This window comes from Egretta garzetta, unplaced genomic scaffold, assembly GCF_000687185.1.
Source record: "Egretta garzetta isolate BGI_Z169 unplaced genomic scaffold, ASM68718v1 scaffold172, whole genome shotgun sequence".
NCBI lineage: Eukaryota > Metazoa > Chordata > Aves > Pelecaniformes > Ardeidae > Egretta > Egretta garzetta.
Window position 1 is genome coordinate 2,197,059 of NW_009258951.1, and position 7,443 is coordinate 2,204,501.

Genomic DNA, 7,443 nt, shown 5'->3' on the forward strand with positions numbered 1-7,443 from the left:
ACTTCTGGCTGAGTGGCATGTATCTTAATTTGTTAAGGATTAGTGACTTGGGCATTAGCAGTGGTTTTGGTCACTTCCAGAAGCCTTACTGCAGGGGGTCATATATATCACCTTGGAGGAGAAAAATAATTTCCTTCTGTAGTAAATCCAGTTCTGGTCTCCCTACTGAAGTAAGGGAAGAAATAAAAGAAGCAAAGAGAAAATGAGCCTCTTGATGGAAGCTATAACGAGCAAGGGTTTATAGTGAAGTTACCTCTATACACTGACAGAACATCTGATAATGTGCCTTATAAAGTGGTATCAAAGAGACAGTTCTGTGTGGATTTATAGAAAGGATGAAGAACTATTAAAGGAAAGGAGGACAGTAATAAATATTTCTTCACTATGATGTCAAAGGGGTGAGGTTAAGTCAAATTGCCTTTAATGTCATTAAGGATGTGGAAGGGAATGATAATTACGCTATCAGATGACGCATCTTGGTAGGGATCCCATGAACCCAACACAAGCCTGTGAGTCGGGCGGGGAGAAGCGATACGGAGGGACGGGGCGGCAAGCTGACAATCTGCTCTGAAAAGCCCAGCTGTGCCTGCTGGCGAGCACAACCAGTCCTTGGAAAAGAGAAACCTGACATAAGTGATGTGGGGGTAAGCAGCAGGTTGGATATTAACGTGTGAGGCAGCACGGTGGCCGAGGAAGCTCAGGTATTCCTGGCTGTGTGCACCTGCGTGCTGCAACCCATGCACTGGGAGGGGAAAGCCTTCCTCTGGAAAGCTGCTGTGCAGCGCCTGGGATGTGCCATCGGCATCATGGCAATCCTCGGAGCTTAAGGGGAGCCTCGCCCAGAAGAGAAGTGAGAGAAATGAGGAGTGTTTCCAGGAGTTAATATTTAATTTGGCTGAGTTGGTATGGGCAGGAATGTGATATTGCTCTGAAAGAACAAGGAGGCTGTGAAAAGCGGGGAAGGAGAGGAGTTATGCTGGCTGTTTGCCAGGCAGTGAGGTGATAACAGGTAGAATTGAAAAAGAAAATGAAATAAAGCACTAGGCCTGAAAATCTGCAGAAGAGATCCGTGGTGGTGTGCTGCACCGCAGGATTGCCCAGGGAAAGGAGAAGGCTGATGTAGGGCTGCACAAAGCTCCAGAAAATGTTGGAAAATGACAGCAAGTGCTTCCTTTTAGCAAATGGGGATAAACTTTCTTCATTCCTAAAAATTGACGAAACTGCTGTATTAGGCATCTGCATTTGTCTCACATAAACGAGGCTTAAATCACTTTCTTGTCAAGAAATCCTTTGAGAGGTCGGCACTGGCAGAATTGTTGCAGTAACAAACCCATATTCCTCAGGAAATAATAAACACTTCAGTCTGGTGATCCACTTAAATTCCTTGGGATTTAGGAGAAATGAAATTAGTTGTGAATCTTAGGGGGGCAATAGCATCTTGAAGGGCTGTAGCGTACTCAGACTGAAGGTCTTCGTTATTCCCATGGCCTGGAATGAGATTTTGAAAGTAATGTCAAGCTGTTTGTGACAATTAACTGTGTTATAGGTCTTATGCCAGTATTTTATACTGCAGAGAAGAAAAGGTATTTCGGTAAATAGAAGGTCAGGCTGTGGGATGAACTGGTGACCTTACCAGCCCAGTAACTTAGCGCACCATATATTGCTCCTGATATGAAATGAGAGTATTTCTGGTTCCAGATTCACAAATCGGGTTAACTAGAAGGTGATATGAAGATATTCTCCTGTATTAAGAATGAAATGCATGGGAGCACGGCTGGCTTGCCTATTTTAAATGTCATATTTATGCTGGCATGCGTCCAAGGAGCAAAGTAGTCTTGAGTATAAACAGATTGTAAGAATCAGCTGCTTGGAGGACTCGTCAGCCTGCTCTCCAAAGCACTTGCTGGCTCGCTTTTTAAAACTATCTATTATTTTATGCCTGGATACATTTAGTAAAAAAAAAAAAAAATCCAGCAGAAAGGCCTTTAAAAGCTGTCAACATTGTTTGGGATTTAACTTCTGAAAGGCAAAAATGCAAAGTGCAGAAGCCAAGTAAGTATCGGCCACTTTACCTGGTGTACTTTGCATTTATGTACTGCCCATCCGATGTATTCAGGAATTACATGTTTTACTTCCTTGAGCCAACCTCCTCCTCTTCCTCCTACCTTTCGGTTGGACTTGATGATCTTAAAGATCTTTTCCAATATAAATGATTCTATGATTCCGTATCAGGGAAATTGAGGTGTTCCTGCTACTGCCCGTTGACACCAGAGCCACTGTGCCCATGGCATGACTTGCGGCCAGTGCAGGTCTGCTCTTGTGTTACACAATTTCTCATGGAAAACAGGCAAATTGCCTAAATGACACAAGAAGGTACAAGGGGGTCTTTCACAGCCCCAGTGGATCATCACAAATTACAATGTTTTTTAATATAAAAATATTAGGATCCTGCTACTAGTTCCCATATTGGGGAAGAGACCTTTGTTTCCAATCTGGATCTGTTTGACATGAGATACAGCAGGAAGGCAAAGCTGTTATCTCCAAACACTGGGACAAAAATGAGGAGAGAGGATGCTTTATCCCCTAACTAGGGAGGGAAGAGATTGTCCATATGTTTCCCACATTTCCTCTGATTCAGATAACCCTTTGCAAATTAATCAAAGTGTCCTCATTCTTTTCAAACAAAAGAAAATGCTCCTGCCCTGAAAACTTTTAAAATCATTATTTTTCAAAATAGAGCCAAAGACCTCACCAAAATTCAGAAAAAATAATGAAAAAGACAGAGTGAGGTGTCTGGTCAGACAAACTTGAGCCTTAATAAGAAAGTATTAAAGCTATTGATATATGCAGAACAGAAAACTCTTCAACTCCGAAAAAGAAAACAGCACTGTAGGATCAGTTCTTTTCTGATGGAAATGGCCTGGATTTCTCCTCTTTCACTGGAAAACAGTAGAATTCAGGAAGTTCCAAAGGGATTTTTTTTTCTCGGTTTTATATTTTACTAGATCAGCATTTGAACATGTAGCTTCAGCTTAATATATTAGCTGCTTTTTTTTTTTTTCTATTGTCATTCCTACCCCACAGACAAAAACCCAGATATAGTCGCATGGCTTTTGCATGCAGTGCGGTGTCACAGACCCTCTCCTTCCTTTGCTATTCTGTCCCAACAGTGCACGTGCCTTCCAGATGCCTTTGGTTGCTTCTTATCTGAGCAGATAAAGCATCAGTGACTGTATTTTATCTTTAATGGGAACTAGAATTTTTTTCTATTTTTAAAGACAGTCTTTTCTCTCACCTGCCTGATGGCCTCAGCAGGCTGGGACCTCTGTTGACCATTCTGGATGACCCTGCAGTTGTCTGTGCCATAAGCGGCACTGTCCCTCCATTTTGGGTCTGAGGTGCCAGGACTGGGTTTGGCTGTAGGGAAGAAGGAGCTGGGAAGCACTGGGATTCCCCTGGAGCATGAGGCTGGGGCTTCTGGGAGCCACCTCCATGGGCACCAGCTCTGGGCTCGCACCAAGCTCATCCTGCAGGACCATAGAGCGGGGCAGCCTCCTGGACCTGGAATGGCACACCGGCCCTGCGCCGACCCAAAGGGCCTTTCTGGGCTTTGCTAAGGGCTCCCAGCTTGGTAAAAAATTCTAGAACAGCAGCTGAACCTGATGCCAGTGATCCCCAAAGGGGACTGGCCTTAAAGACACCTAAGAGGGGATGAACAACCTTGATTCCTGTTGTCATTAAAATTTGGAGAAAACACACAATGCAGTTTATTGCTTGGATTTCCAGCAATGTCCAGGTCTGCCTCGTGTCTTTTGGAAGTGAAATATTTAACTGTCTTCTTAATTTTTAGTGATTGCTGTATGAAAATCATACTAGAAATCTATTTTTTTACAGTACAAAGTACTTTAATAATGATCCTATTTTCTTTCTCTAGAAATATATCAATTTGAGCATTTTGCAGTTCCTAGGTGTACTCCAAAGTTTGTTTCCTTTGGCAAAATTTTATTATTTATTATCTCATCAAAAGCACAGATATAGGTGTCCATAAAATGCAAGGGGTCTCCAGGGCAATGGAAATGCTAATTTTAGAATGGTTTTGGCATGTTGTAGCCCTCCTCTGCTAACGTTGTGAAATGAGAAAGGAAGACATGAAAATGCAAATTAGCTTGCTGCAGTTAACGGACAGCAACACGTACAAAACTGGAATGAAGTTTGTTTTCAAAGGACGCTAGTGCAGAACAACTCGTATTGTGGGGTCAGGATCACATCGTGTACAAATGTCTTTGTACTGTGCAGTCCTGGGGGTTTTTTGTACTGTGGAGGACATCAGTAACGGCAATGCTGCTTGGTAAGATGGCTGTATACCAGAATATGAAAAAAGAAAGAACATTGTATATTTTGTTTCTGCTCAGCCCCACATATGCCATCGCTGAGGCAGAAGTGCAGTGCCCAGCTTATTTATTAAAGAGCAAGCCATCTTGGGAAGATGTTGGCCAGTTTTATAAATTCTCTCATAGCAGAGCACTGATATTTTTAGGGTGTGATATATAGCATGTGGATGTTTTCTACCTGGACTTTAGTAAAGCCTTTGACACAGTTTCCCACAGTGTTCTCCTGGAGAAACTAGCTGCTCATGGCTTGGACAGGCATACGCTTTGCTGGGTAAAAAACTGGCTGGATGAAGGAGTTGTGAATGGAGTTAAATCCAGTTGGCAGCCGGTCACAAGTGGTGTTCCCCAGGGCTCAGTACTGGGGCCAGTTCTGTTTAATATCTTTATTGATGATCTGGATGAAGGGATTGAGTAATTTACACTCAGTAAATTTGCAGACAGCACCAAGTTGGGCAGGAGTGTTGATTTGCTTGAGGGTAGGAAGGCTCTGCGGAAGGACCCGGACAGGCTGGCTGGATGGGCAGAGGCCAATTGCATGAGGTGCAACAAAGCTCAGTGCTGGGTCCTGCCCTTGGGTCACAATAACTCCATCCAACGCTACAGGCCTGGGGAAGAGTGGCTGGAAAGCTGCCTGGTGGAAAAGGGCTTGGGAGTGTTGTTCAACAGCTGGTTGGATATGAGCCAGCAGTGTGCCCCAAAGCTACCTGGGACCCTTAGGAAATGGCTGAATCCCTGCTGACTTTAGGATGCAGTTTCACTGGAGAATTATTTAGTTTTAGGTCTTGTTACTTCTTGGTTCCATTGTTCTCTTTCCAGTTCTGTTCTGTTGGATATTGGATGTTCTAACTGGGAAATACCATATATGCAAGTGATGGCCAGTTACATCCTTCATAACACATGAATTCTATGAAGTACATAAGTGATATTTCTTACATTTTGGCTTCTTGCTCAAATGTGTCTTTAACACAAAACAGGTACAAATGAGTGTTATTCCCACCAAAAAGAAATTCTTTGTTGGGGAAAAAAACCCCCACCAAACCAAAAAAACCCAGAAACCAAACAACAAACCAACAAGAAAACCCTGATTATAAACTTGGAGCTTTTCAGCATTATGGAGGATATTTGGTTTTGGAGGAACAGTTTGCTTTATGAATTTTTCATCTATTCTGCAGCCAGTATAATTTGCATAATTATGAAATCGTATCGTTGACTCAAAAAACGAAGTAGTGTAGCACTGTTTACAACCCATGAGCAATCATACATCCTGGCTTTGCCAGCAGTTACCACAACAGCTGTTGCACTGGACGCTTGTTTGAGTCTCTGCCTCCGCAGACGGCAGCGGGTGATAACGTCGGGACTTGCTCCCCTGCACCCACTGCCCAGCACAGAGAGCCTCAGCAGGGCTGCTTGTCCTGAACGAGGCTTTTCTTTCAGGCTTTGACCTGAGACCTACTTGTCTTCCAGTATTCAAAATTTAAATATTCAGGTCATGTTTGCCCACCTTTCCAACACCCAGATTCTCCTTATGAAGTGGCATCTCTGACAGAATCATTAAAAATACAATCATGATCTATTACAATAAACAATACTGAAACCCTCCAAAAAACATAGTATGTGTTCAGCCCTGTAATGGCAGTGTCAGTTTATGGCTCTCCGTGGCCCTTGGTGGCGAGGAAGGAGCTGAAGCAAGAAGGATCGCTGTGGGAGGGAAGGAGCTGAAGCTCGCCCAGGCAGCGTTATCCCCCATCGCCTCCCTGGTCCCGCACAGTCCGCAGCACTGTGTGCTCCTCTCCTCCGAGGCTTTTCAAGCAGCTGCCATACCACGCAGGGGGTTCTTCAGAGCTTTGTCGCATGAATTACTAGTTGAATGTCATAACACATTTACATTTTCAACCCAAAAGCTCAAGTCACAGCAAACCCCTGGAGTACCTGGTGCAGGAGGGAGGTTGGGTGCCACAGCGGTGGCTTTGCCGCTGCCACGTGGCATGAGCCCTGCGTGCAGATGTCTGCCCTTGGGATGGCACGCGTGGCCCTGCACAGCCTCTGGGTACAGGCACGTTCACGGTCCTCTCTGAAGAGCCTTCCTCCACAGGGTTAGCAACTGCTAATGACATTTGCAGGGGGAAAAAAGCATTTTGCTCAGCTCATCTGCTTTTGCGTACTGTTTTGCTCTCTGGCATCGTGTTCCTGTGTTTGCGATACAGGCATTTCCACAGCAACAAGTCACACGCAGGGCTATGACTTCAGCCAGGGAACATGCAGAAAGCATCGATGAGCTGCCAAGCAGCAAAGATGTTCCAGCGCAGATGCAAAAGTCAGACCGCAACACTGTGCTTGGTCTCCGGCTGTCCTCCTTCTGCTGAGCTCCTGCTGGAGGTAATTCAGGCTCAAGAGAGAAGAAAGGCCTTCCAAAGGAACGCGTTATTTTAATATCTGTGGAATAAGGCCTAAGAAAGACCTCAGGCTTTGGGCAACTCTTCAGGAGTAATAATAATAAAAAAGGAAGAAGCTAGACAGGAAGAAAGCATCGTCATCTGACCTCCCACCATAAATCTCCCTAAGCAGTCTGGTGTTGATGACACTTGAGCTCACTGCAAAAGAAACACAGAAAGGCAAACGACAGTCTGAGCAAAAATGTGCCAACAAGTTCATCTTTAATCAGTAATTAATGAACAGTAGTACTCATTCATCAGAGCATGAAGACTTCCCCAGCTGCGTACATGACTGCAGGGAAAGCGTACTGGCCCCCTTCTAAACGTCTTATAAGCCCATGTGTTAATATCACATTAAAGTGAACAACCTGAAGAGACAAGAAGGGGTGATGGTTACTAACATGCCCAGCAGTGCAAGAACTGTACAGCAAATGAGAAACATCTCTCTGCCATTTTATCTGTAATTTCCAGACCAGAACAGGACACCTCTCTATGGATGTCTCCCTTCTGATGGAGACCTCAAGGGCGTGTTGGACTCCCGCACAGGCAGCTGGCACGTGTGGAAAACCGTACGTGTTGCACCCCTGTGGTTGAAATTTCCGAGTACCTTCCACTCTTAT